Here is a 14,101-nt window from a genome sequence, read left to right on the forward strand (position 1 = left end):
ACAGAGCTTTTCATGGTTCCCATTAAAGATTTTCCACAAACTGTCATGACTAAAAGATAAACCCTCAAATTTTTAGAAGGAACACAAATCTGTGGTGCAAAGAAATTTTAAAAAGGATAAAGGTGTGTATTACTATCAGTATAGAATTAAAATATGATAGGCCATATCTGGACAAATAGCTAAAAACCCAGAGTAAGTTGTGAGCCCTCCTAATGCATTCCATTCCAACTTTCATTTTTTAAAAATCTATAAATGAGAGAAAACCTTTTTGTCCCCTATCTAATTATGGATTCAGAAAACAATATTTTTTAACTTGTAGTAACAAAATACTTTAAACATGTTAAATAAAAAAATTCCTTTAAAATATGTGTTTGATTGGCATACAGCTGAAAATCTTAAATTCTGTTACAAAAAAGTCCTTGAACGCTATACTTTTTCCAGTGAGTGAGTAAATACAATAGAATATAAGCATAAGTTTTTAGGGGAAATGAATACATTTTTTTCTTAACATCACTAATGCAACTAACTGAATTTAAATTACCCAGTTCACAGCTTAGCCTCAACATTAAATGTTCCATTTCACAGAAAGATGAACTATTAATCTACCCAGTGGTAAACTTCATAGTTCTCTTTAACCAAAATTTCCCTCTTTAATTGAATATTTCAAGACATTATAAATATATGGCTAAATATGTGGACATGAACAAGTATATCTATGAAAAATTACTGAATAGGCAAATCTCAAATTCTATAGCATTTGAGAGGTTACATTTTTTAAAATATAGATCCACAATGGCAAAGCCTTACAATTATTTGAGGTTGGGACTGGTACTAAAGAGAAGTTATGGAAATTAAGGAACAGAAATAACTTCTACCAAGGAGAATAGAGACTTAAATGCTGAGTTTTTTAATAGTTTTTATAGTCTTAATATAAAATTGATCTTGCCCTGGGATCATCATATTTTTCCCAAATGTTTAAGGATATTCTCCCATCTAGTTCCAAACAATACTAACGTTTTCCTTCCATTTGGTTATTTTGATCTTCATTGCTTCTGAGTACAGTATTTTGAAGTACACTTGAGTAAGCAATGCTGATTGAGGACTAGGAAATTGCTCAGAGGTAAATTAAGTCTTACTCAAAGTCAAGGAAATTTTAGCCATAAATGGGTTAGATTTCCATTTTTGATTATACAGGTGTTTCAAACAACCAAATATTGATGCCTGTAAATATAATGTATTACCAGTAATTGTTAATTAAGTTGGACATGCAGCCTATATAATTTATAATAATATAATCTTGGAAAGCAATCCCCTTAAAGAAATACTGAGGGCACTTACCAAGAGACATATGATGTCCTTCTAGTTCTGAGAATCGAAGACCCTAAGTTCTGTCCATGTTTTAAAAAATAAATCTTACCACTCAAATGTAACTGTCTCCTCAAAATCAGGAACAATATTTTAATTGCTAAATCTAGTGACTTCTTATCAATTTTCCTCTTTTTTGGTCTCTCTGGAGGCTCTGGCCCTGTGGATTATTTCCTCTTTCTGGAAGTTCTCTTGTCTTCCAGGATGTTACTCTCTTCTATTCCTTTTGCTGTTTGATCATTCTTTCTCACTTTTCTTTATTATCACGTTTTCCTCTGTATCCCTATTGAATTATATTTTCCCTATTTTTCCGCCTTAGGCCTTAGTTTGTGCGAGCTCTATACATTCTCTTTTGGAGTATACATAAATGCAGCACTTTTAAGTTAAAGGTATACATTTTATAGAATATACTAGCTGAATATATTATAAGCACTTCTAATTCAATAGAACCAAATCTTGCCACATTATTTGTCCTCAACAGCTCTTCTTTCTGAGAATTGGTTAAAGACATTATCAAGCATCTAGCAGGTTTTCATTACCTCTTTTTCTAGTTGACTGGAAAAAAATGTCTATGCTGTCTCTATCTCTAATCTTCCCAGACGTTCTTATTCTCTGCAAACAGAGTGATTTTGCTGGAATACAAATCTGACGTCACACATCTACTTAAAATATTTCAACTGTTCATCAAAATATAAAGGTGATTTCTGAAACCTTTAGCATGGAATTCAAGACTTTTCATAATGTAGGTCTATTTCACTCCATTTCATTCATTTATTCATTTTGTTATGTCTGTCATTCTGATAGGCACTAAAGCTATAAGGTCATAAATAATATACTCAGTCCTTTCCCCCCTAGATCTTTTAGTGTTCCCAACTTCCAGTCTTCACTGTACCCACAGACTGTTCTATCTTTTTAAAATGTCTTGGTTTTTCATACATCGTGACTTTGCCCCTGAAATGTTCTCTTACTTGAGTGTCCTTTTATTCTTTGCCCATCTCACAGTATCTTACCCATCTTTAAAACTAACTGAAATTGCATATTTTTCAAGCCATAATTTCTCTTTAAGTTCCAATAGAGTGTTCTCTAAACTAATGATTAACTGTAATTATTTAATCATATAGAAGCTAATGTATACTATTACTTTAATGTATAGTACTATGTATCATAGGGATTAATAGAAGGTCTTTGAAGTTAGTAAAATTCAGTCTCACATCCTGATTCTGTCCTTTGTGATCTGTGTGATCCATTGCAGGAAAATTACGTAGGCTGTCTGTGCTTTTCTTGCTTGATGTATGAAAAAGGCTCAATAGATCTAGTTACATATCTTGATCTACATGCCTAATCTATGCCTCCATCTCTACATATCCATTTACTTCTCTAATATATCCTTGGTCAATTCATTCTATTTAAGAAAGTAATTCTGATATGTAGATAATGTATACACAGTTGATTCAATGTATTTTTATAAAATGCATACCAATGCCCATGTATGATTATACCCAGGTCGCTGTCTTCAACATTGTCCACTTTTCTTTATTAAGGTACAGACTTTTATAAGAATAGTTTGGTTAAGTAATTGGAAGTGTTTATAATTAAATAGAACATGTGCTTATGTAACATTTTAAGCAATGACTACCTGACATTAGGCAAGTCATTTGGCTATTCAGAATTTCAGTATCCTAATTTGTAGACTGAAAAAGTAGTGTTATTGTCCTTACCAGTGCTAAATGCTCATTCTGGTTTTTAATCCCATAATCTATAGAATTCTGGTTACAGAAGTAGTACTATATACCAGCAACTCTGGTAGTACTTCATTGATTTTAAAATTTGTGTATGCTTTATCTATTTTACTCTAACAGTTTTATGAGATAAGCAAGTTGTTACTATACCTTTTAAGATGAGAAAACCAATGATAATGCTTAAATGACACTGGCATGACAGATAGTTAAAACTAGTTCTTCTGTTTTCCAGTCTAATGTTCCCTCTGCTATGCTAGTAGTTTCCAACCAGTGGGCTCAGGACTCCCTCAAGGTCTCAGAGAACTGAATTTTAGATTTCATAAGCCTTAGTAGAAGCATTCATTCAAATTGCAGTCATGCTTATATAAGGGCTAGGAATTTTTGTTTTAACACTTTGTACTTTTCAATCATTAAAAAATCTACCTATCCATCTATTTATCTACCACTGACATTTGCTTTATAATTTTACAAGTGACATAATGCAATTTGATACAGAAGCAACAGACCAAGCATCCAAACAGTTGAATACCTATCTCTCTGTTCTTCCTTCCACTTAGATAGTCTGCCTTTTATCTATATCAAATTCCCCATGTGTAGAACAGAAAATAACAGCCGTTCAATCAATTCTGCATGATGAAATATACATGTAAAAAAGAAAAAAAGAACAATCCCAAAGTCCTATTTGGCAATTAATTTCAATCCTCTAATTTTTTTCCTGTCTTATCTTATGCTGCTTAAAGCAATAAAGATGCTACTTCATTATGTAAATTAAGGTTCTTACAGATTCTGCAAGTGCCAAAACCAGGCACAGAACTGCAAAGAGAGAAACCATGGCAGGAAAGGGAGCAGCCATGGGTTCTAAGTTAAACTGCAGACTGAGGCCATGCCAGGAACACGCCTTCATGACGTTCTCATGAATGAGGGATTTCTTTTTCTTTTTTTAAATTTATTTGTTTGCGTTGGGTCTTCAGTGCTACACACGGGCCTTCTCTATTGGGGGCTACTCTTCGTTGCAGTGCACGTGCTTCTCATTGAGGTGGCTTCTCTTGTTGCAGAGTACTGGTTCTAGGCACACAGGCTTGGGTAGTTGTGGCTCATGGGCTCACAGGTTGTGATTCACAGGCTCTAGAGTGCAGGCTCAGTAATTGTGGTACATGAACTTAGTTGCTCCACAGCATGTGGAATCTTCCCAGGCCAGGGATGGAACCCGTGTCCCCTGTGTTGGCAGGAGGATTCTTAATCACTGTGCCACCAGGGAAGTCCATGAATAAAGGATGTCTGAGCTGTTGTTCCACTAGATTTTAATTTCCTTCAGTAAGAATCTGCTTTTAATTTATCTTTATGTCCATTATGTTCCTAGAGTAGGTACCTAATAATAAATGTTTTGGAGAAGCAGGGAGAATAGGGGATTACAGCTCTGCTGTTTACATGTGTGAATTTGGGCAAAACACTTAATTGTATCCATTGTAATGTGATACTAATAATCGTTAATTCACAGGATTATTTTAGCTTTTAAATGTGCTTGGCATTTATTTGAAGCCCAGTAAATGTTAATTTCCCTTTCATTAATCTTGAATGAATTAATGAATAATTGCTATTTTAGGCAGGAAGAAACTACAGGAATGGAGTGAGATCATGCTTTTAAAGACCTCAGATTCCATACTTAACAATTTCAACTTCTTCTTCTAAGAAATGAGAAAGTATTATAATTGAACAGTGCCATATTTAAATTTATGACTTAGAAATAGACCTTGGGCCACAATTAAAATCCGACTTGTAAGACATCTACCCTCATAGAGATTCAGGCAAGAGATGATGAGGGTTCTGGATGGAGCAACAGCACTGGGGATGAAACATGGTGGATGGACATGAAGTGACTTTGGGTGCCATCTTGATAGGACTTGACAACAGATTAGATGCAGGGATTGCTAGAGAAGAAGGATCTGAAGATGGCTCCAATATTTCTAGTTTGAAAAAGTAGATAAAAGAATGCTATTTTCACAAAGATAAGAATAATTTACATGACTATATAACTCGATGAAGGTTCATTGGAGAGCAAATGATAATAATTAAGTATAAAAATATAACTATCATTCATTAGCACCTAAACTGCCACAAACTTTACCTCATTTGACCTTCATACTTCTCCTCTGAAATAGATATTATTTGCAGTTTACACGTAAGAAAAATGAAGCTCTGAGATACTGAGTGACTAGGTCAAATTCACTGAGTTGAGCCAGAATTTGAGTACATGTCTTATTCTGAACACTTTGCCATTAAATTATATGCTACACTATATGTCATTAAAGATTTGGGAAATTAGCCTAATGAGGAAAAGCAAGGCACTTGGCATTATTTAGCCTAGGAAAGTAAAGATATATTAATAGCCCAAAGCCTTTTTTATAGAATACTAAAAAGTGTCAGTATTTTGAAGTTAGGTTGAGGTCAAAGCAGTACAAATAAGTTATTAAAAGAACTCACTAAGTCAAAGAACTGTAAGACATTAGAATTAGAATTAAAATTAGAGAAGAAGAAAAACACATCTTTGGGGAATGATGTATAAAAATGTAAAAAATGTCCTACTGGATTCACATTCTAAGAACAGTGCTCTACAGGAAAATGTAGGAGGAAATGTATGGCTATTATTTTTTAGAAATTGTTTAATGCTAGGTACATTTTGCTTAAAAACACACAAAACTTTGTTGTCCTATTAGATAGCAAAGAAGCAGCTTTTACACAGATTAGTAGGTAAAGAAAAAACTACAGCAGCAAAATAAGTCAAAAGTACTATGACCAAGCAAGGCACAAAGGAAAAAATACAAATGGTCAATAAACATATGATAAACATCCTACCTATGATTAATCAAAGAAAGAAAAATTAAAACAATAATAAGATAACATTAATTAAATTTGCAAATGTTTGTAATATTCTGTCATGTAGGGTGAGGGAAATTAGTTTCTGATGGGAATGTTAATTGGAAATAATAATGAAAATAATAATAATAATCTCTGAGTGTTTCCTCTATGGCAGATACTATTATGATTATTTTGCATATTTTACCTATTAAATCTTCACCGTGATCACATGAAGTAGTTTCAAGAATACCGTTGTACAGATGAGGAAGCTGAGCCATAGAATCAGCCTCTGGTCCCACAGGTAGATTGACTACAGAGCCTGCATTCTACTACCTTTTTCCAGAAAGGTACATTCTATCTAGAGAGTTCTTAAATAATTAGTTAAATATGCAAACCCTTTGACATGGCAATTCAAGAATTTCTCTTGGGAGATTGGGATTGCCATATATACATTACTAATAAGGCAAAAAATATCAAATTGTATATATGCAGCTTTTGTATGTCAATTATATCTCAATAAAATCCTTTAAAAAAAAGAATTTCTCTTAAAGAAGTGTTTAAAGCTATGATGTAAATGGGTAGACAGTGTAGCATTATATATAATAGTAAGAAATCAGAGACAACCTAGTGTCCAGCAATTGGAAATTAATGGTAATACAGAATACTATACATGTAATCTGTATTATTATACTTAGAAGATTATTTGATTACATGGGGAATGACTACATTATGTTCAACTAGTAAGCAAGTTGCAGAAGAGTCTATATTGTATAATTATGATCTTCATAAACACAAACCTATATAAACACACACATCTGTGAAATATTGGGAAGTTTGTTCATGAAAATGTTAACTTGTTTATCCCTGAGCAGTTGGGATATTAGTGATATTTAATTGCACGTCTGTCTTTTCTAATTTTTCCATTGAGAGTATGTTAAAACAGTCTCTTTGTCACAATCACAAGCTCAACACACATGACTCTTTATGACACAGGAGAAAGCTGAGCAAGTCCAGTAGCAACGTCACCTGGAGGACAAAAGAAGCATAACTCGGTCAACTGGGTGAAAATCTGCATCATTTAATGAACATCTGAAATGTTACTCAAGGACAGAGAAGGCTTCCTCTAAGCTGTACTGAAAGCAGTAAACAATAAAGGAAAGGCTGCTCTCTTCATTTCCCACTAATGTATCTGCTCACACTTGCTTTTAGTGGTTCTGAGATTTAATCCCTGTGTCCTAAACAATGTCACTTTCACAGCTTCCTGTGGTAGATAGATTGTTCTAAAAACTCACAGTTTTAATAGTCAGAGAACGCTTTCCTGATTATCCATTCTCAAGGTTCTCCCTCAGTTTCCTCCTAGTCAGTCTTCTCTGCATCTTGGTAATTATCAATTGTTCCTAAAGGCTGCAGACTGACTCATTCTTTTATGTTTTTACGGCAGTGACCTGTATTCTCAGATATTTTATTTGTAGTTTAACTCATTCGTATCCCCTAGTTTGACCTCTCTATATTTTGTACAATTGATTCATATTTATGTGGTTTTCTACAGTGCTTAAAGCTCCTGTTCCTGGTTAAGATCATTAAAAACATCTTTTCAGAAAACGTGATAGCTGGTCAGACTATGATTTGTAGACTGGTAACTTTTTGATCTGGAGAAAATTTACCCCAAATCTGATTGTAATAAGTTAGCCTGCAGTTTGTTTAGTAAAAGCAGAACCATGAGCAATTCATTTTCCATGGATGCTTCACTGTGAAGCTTATTGACCTTTTAAGCTGACGTTCTGCCAGACAATGTGACATTCTGCCCAAGTCTACGATCCGTGAGGTTTTCCCCATAGGTTGTTGTTAGGAATAGTGTGCTGATGGCACTCAGAAATTGTTTTGCCTTGTTTTGCCAGACCGCTTTGAAATCAGCCTCACTAGGAAATACAGCACAGGCTTTGGAACCAGACACGCCTGGGTATAAGGCCAAATCAACCACTTACCAGTTGTATAACCATAGGCATAGGGCTTAAAGTCTTCAAATTTTGTTTCTTTTTTTACAAGAAGAGGATACTAATATTTACCTTACAGTGTTTCTTTGGAGATTAAATACAATCATAAAGAATTTCTATTCAGAAGATGCTCCATGAAAGTTTTTTGAATAAATTAAGGAAGTAATTAATTTATACCCCTCTCAGGGGTATAATGATAGCCATTAGGCATGGATTGAGATCTGGCTGAAAAATGTTCCAATGATTCTCAGTTTCATCTTACACTTTCCATGGTTTTAAATGTTCATTTCAATCTAAATGAACAGTATTTCTCAACCAGGAATGATATTAACATATCATTTGTTTTAGCATTGATCATGGCAATAATTGCCATCCAACAATCCTTACTGAGAAAATGACGGCTTATAAACAAAAACAGAAATATAACTAAGGATTCAGTTATCCATGTAAATTAATAAGCATATGTCTCTGTATACAGACCTGCCACTTGGCACTCTTCCCCTGCCCTTTAACACAGATGCATCTGTTTGCTTTCTTAATGCTGTCGTTAACAATGTTAAACTGAACAAAAGAATCTGTCTTAACAGTGTTCCTTCACTTTCCCTAGACTTTCTTATCTTAGATCATTTTTGGCCACTTGGTGACTTTTATAATATTGTGTACTAGTTACACCCACAGCTTTTGTATCAGGCACACTTGGGATCTATTCCTAGAGTTATCATGTATATTGTTCCTTGGGTAAGTTACTTACCCTGTCTAGAATTACATTCCTTACTCATGAGAAGGTCATAATAAGAGTCTTTAAGTGGTTACTTTAAGTATTTGTTTAGATAATGTTGATAAAGCATTTAGCACAGATCTTGTCACATTTTAAGTACTCAATTTAAATATTTTAATATTATTAAAATTCAGTTTAAAAAGTTATAGTGTATGTAACCAGGTTTTGGATATGACACCAAAAGCTCAAGAAATCCTGCCATTTGCAACAACGTGGATGGACCTAGAGGACATTATGCTAAGCAAAATAAGCCAAACACAGAAAGACAGATACCATGTGATCTCACTTATATGTGGAACCTAAAATAAACAAACTAATAGAAACAGAACAAAATCGTGGTTCCCGAGAGCTTGGGGAAGGGGAAAGGGGATGATGATGATCCAAGTTTCAGTGATGCAAGATAAATACATTCCAGAGATTTACCTTTAGCATAGTGCCTGTAGTGAATGATGCTGTACTGTATACTTAAATGTTGCTTTGCTCATAGACCTCCTTTAACAAAGCCTTAGCAGTGCCAGCCTAGGCTGCTAACCATACCAGTGTTTCACAGACCCTATGGCATTCTCAGCATCTTCAAGAGCACCTAAGACTCCCACACTAACATATCTCTTTCTCCTTGTTTCTAATACCAATTCCCAACCTGGTACCAGGCTGGTACCACCAATTCCCTCTTCCGCTTTCTCTCCATTTGCTTTGAGTTTACAAGTTTCAATTGCAGAGTTGTTATTGTTGTCTTCAATTTACAAACAAACTAAAGAGAAAAACAACCAACCAAACAAAACACTCTTCCCCCAATGATCTATTTGAGACTTTCCACAATTGGCAGACGCTCCCTCAAATATGAGACCATCTCACCCCAAGTTCTCTCTTCCTCTCTTACCAGCTGTTTGTTACAAACATCAACACATTCCATTTTTTTTAAATTTTCCCTTAGCAAATAACCTGGATTCTCTGTAACAAAAGTGAGAGTAGGCAGCTGATTAAAGAAGCAGACATTTTTTACCCTTAGGACTCTGGATGGGTGTTGAGGGGACTGTGTATGTCCACCTATTAAAAAGTATTATTCCTGGTCCTATATACATCCATTCTCTTGTGCATGCTTTCCATTACCCTGTAATTATTCTATTCAGTTCTAGTGGATTCCATATCATTTCTCATAGAGGACCTAACTCAATTTCTCCTTTTCCTCAAGCCTTCAATCTTCTCAAGTCCTCTCTTGCTTACTGATTTGCATCTTCAGCATTTTCATTCTTGAAAATCAAGCAATTCCTGAAGACTCAATTACAGTAGCTCTATATGTAACTGTTAAGCTCGCTTACTGATTCACAGAGAATAAGGCTATTAATATGATACTGTAATTTAATTTATACCAGTTTCAACACATAATTAAATATATTTTTCAGTGTTTTCTCTAGCCTCAGAGGAAACATGTTTTCTTTAAACTCATATCCTCCCATGTATTAGTTCTCAGCCTCGGCCTCAACAAAAATGATCGAGAACAAAAATAGGGAATGAAGAGATTGTTCGAATTTCTTCCCCAGAAAGTGTTTTGAAGTCAAATAAGTATTTTCCTTCCATGGTTCCTCTATGCACTTCTAATCTCCCCAAACTAAAGCATATTGTTTAATTAACTATATAATTGTATTATTCAAGATTGATATTGAAATGCCATTATGACCGCCTAGATATATCATTATTCAAGGCAGTGTCTAGGTACTGTAGAAAAAGGGATGGATTTGATATAAGCACAGTTCTCAAGGAGGTTTGAAGAGAATTAGCAAAGGTTATGGTGAAATAGGTGGCACTGAGGAGAAACACCAGTAAAAATGGAGAGAGGTGGAGAGAGGCAGGGGAATAATTTTTTTGGAGGTAATTGTAACAAAGAAAAGTCTTAAAAGATGAGCCAAAGTTAGCCAGGTTGTCTTAGTTTTAGAGCCAACAAAAGCAGAGCCTGAGCCTGAGGCTTATGTGCAGGCAATTTGTTTGGAAATTGATCCTAAGCAGTACAAGGGATGGTGGCAGCAAAGCAGGGAGGGTGGGAAAGCCAAGATAAGTATGTGTTTTGGGAAAGGTCACGAAGGCGAGGGACAGGTGCTTGATTATGTGGAACATTCTCAGGAGATGTAGACAGTAGTCTCAAAACAATGCACTCAGAGGATGAAAGAGGGAAGCATGTATTTATGTCCCTTATTAGTCAAGAATGGCCCCACAGGCACTGACTTCCCCCATCTCATCCATGACTATCAGGCAAATTCCCACAAGCATCTCATACCACAGTAGCAGAGACACCCAGGGCAGGATATGAAATGTACATGTACAGGTCCACATCTGTGTGGAACTCTGAAGCCACCACAAAACTATTCACATATAGTGTCTGAAGTCAGAAGTGAAGGCAAGAGGATATAAAGTGACACATAAGAAATACTCATTCACGGGTCAAAGGAAGAAAGGTAGCAGAGACATAATGGAAAACAATACAGTGTTGTGTGGGGGCCAAGAATGATAAAAAAAAATGATACTGCTTCTGGAGTATTCATCTGAAGCAAGGTAGAGTGAGACAAAAGATTGGAGAAGGAGTTGGAGCTTTAAATGCCAGGTTAAGAGATTCAGAATTAATTCCATAGTTAATGAGAAATAATTTAAAGGAGTGTACTCATAAAGATTTCAACCTGTAGTAGTGCTGTGGGCAAAAATCGGGATAAAAGATAATGTTTGAAAGCAATAAATGAAATGGGAGGAAGAAAAGAATTATTTGAAATGTGGGATTTTTGCTCCAGGAAATGATGTACTAAATTATTGGCTCTAAACTGGGGCAATTTTTGCCTCCCAAGGCACATCTGGCAATGACTAGACACATTTTGTTTGTAGCAACTGGAAGGATGTTACTGTGTAGGTAGAGGATAAGGATGCTGCTAGATAGGCAATACATAGAACAGCCTCCAGTAACAAAGACTAATTATTCAGCCCTCAACGTCAATAGTACCAAAGTGGAGAAACTACAGATTAGGTACAATCAGCCCTCACTATCTGCAGTTCCTAACTGCAGTTGATTGAATCCACGGCTGCTGCAGAACCCACAGTACAGCCGATTGTACTACAGCACTTTATATAAGGGATTTGGGTATTCCTGGGGGGTCCTAGAATCAACCCCAGCTGGATCCGAGGGATGACTGTGCTTTGGTTCAGCTAGAAATGTACATATGTACATACATATACGTAGCTTGAAGGCATTCAAGAAATCACGAAGCAGTAAGGGATTGTCAGAGCAAGATCCAGTAGCATAAGAAAATCCAGAGACGGTAGGTTTTTTATCGTGGAAGTGTTGATATAGTTTTCGTGAGAACATACATCTTAACAGTAATGAGTTTTTTACCCCATGAACATAATACAGCTCTAAATTAAGGGTTTTAAAAATCTATTAGCAGTTATTTGTGTTTTTCAGTTACAAAGGTCTTTTTTGTCTTTTTTAACTTTTTTTTTTTTCCCACACCACTTGGTTTTTGACCAGGGCCTGGCAGGGAAAGCGCCAAGTCCTAACCACTGAACCACCAGGGAATTCTCTTTCATGTCTTTTTTTTTTTTTTTTTTTTGGGGGGGGGATCTTTCATGTCTTTTTAAAGCTATCTTCCTAAGTATTTTAGGTTTTGTGATGCTCTTATAAATATTTTTTATTTTATCTTCCAATAGTTTTTTATTAGCATATAAATAAAACTGACTATAAAAATTGACCTTACTAAATTCACTTATTAATTCTAGAATTTAAAATTTTGTAAATTCAATTTTCTCCAGTGGATTTTTAAAATAATCTTATATTTGGGTATATTTAAGATAAAACAAGGTATTGAAAGTACCGTTTTATCTTAAAACTACTCACTCTGATTGTCTGTTAATTTTCAAACATTTTTAGTGTCAAAAACTGTTATTAAAATGAAATTTTAAATGATACCCCAACAAATGTATCAGATAAAGCAAAGGTTTCTCTGGCTGAAGCTGGTGTGAGGAACTTGTATGTGGTGGGGGAAACAAAGCCTTGCCTGCTTAACCAGTGACCCCCAATGTGGATTGTGTGGGAACTTGTTCCAAGGGCTCCATGGGACATAGTCAGCAAACTGATGCAGGTTCTGGGGGTTCTACATTTGTAATTAAAATCTGAACTTCAGGAAATTGTTGAATTTCTACATTTCCTGAATAAAACATTTTTATTGAAAGATAATATGATGTAAACAAAGAAAGAGAAGCTTAACTCTGTGTAGGAGACTATTTTGAAAACATGAAGCTTGTGCAAGACCCTGTGGGGCCTTCCCAGGGATAGAAGCTCTTTGTCCCCTGCCTCTTGTTTGTAGAAAAGTTTCCATCTCCTAGGCCTTCCTCAAGTTCCAAAGAGCAAATTTAATCATAGAAGTAAGAAAATGAAGAAACAAGGGAAAAACAAGCAAGACAAAATAATAATAATAAAAACAAGCAAGACAAAATAATAACAAGCAAGAAAAACAGCAAGACAAAAATGAAGAAACAAAGGAAAAACAAGCAAGACAAAAAATAATAACTATAAGGCAAAGTCAAGGACCTTAAGTTCCTCCTCCAGTGCTGTGGATAACATTCTGAGCCAAAACCTTTAAAAACCCTTCCCTGAAAGCTATCAAGGAGTTCAGGTCTTTTGAGCGTGAGCTACTCATTCTCTTTACTTGGCTCCATGTTGGAAACCTTGCAAAAAATGCAGCACAGCCTGGTGTCAGTAGAATGGCTTCGCTGCCTATTGGGCGCGCAGACCCAAGTTTGGTTCCATAATAAACGCAGGAAAACACTTATAAGGAGAGAGGAGTAACTGAGCATAGGCGAAACTTGGAATGGGAATCAGAGATAGTTTATGATCCCAGGAAAATCCAAACTTCAAATTAAAGACACGGAAAAACAAAGGAAATAGGGAGGGAACACACACACACACACACACACACACACACACACGCACACACGCACACCCCTCTATCCCTAGAAAGACAGTAGCAGAAGTGTTACCCATGCTATGAAGCCCAGGCACAGAAACTGTTTTTAACCATACAGGCTAGCTGTGTTTTATCAATAAGATGCCAGAAAGGCCCCCAACAAAACCAGACTGAACAGGCTAGATCCAAGACAGCAGGCAAAGTAGGCTAAAGGTCATTGCTTTCCTGCCCTGATTTATCTCTGTGTTTGTTTCAAAGTACCTGGTGTTTGACAGGGATGGTTCGCAGCTGTACTTTGAGAGATATGCAGCGGTCAACTGTAAGGAAACAGCTCTGACTTGACCACAGAAAGGCACCCGTGCAGATGAAACCTGGAGGTATCTAAGAGCTACCTTTGCTTAATTACCCTGCAAAGATCTCTGCCCA

Source organism: Hippopotamus amphibius, chromosome 2, assembly GCF_030028045.1.
Source record: "Hippopotamus amphibius kiboko isolate mHipAmp2 chromosome 2, mHipAmp2.hap2, whole genome shotgun sequence".
NCBI classification, from domain to species: Eukaryota; Metazoa; Chordata; class Mammalia; order Artiodactyla; family Hippopotamidae; genus Hippopotamus; species Hippopotamus amphibius.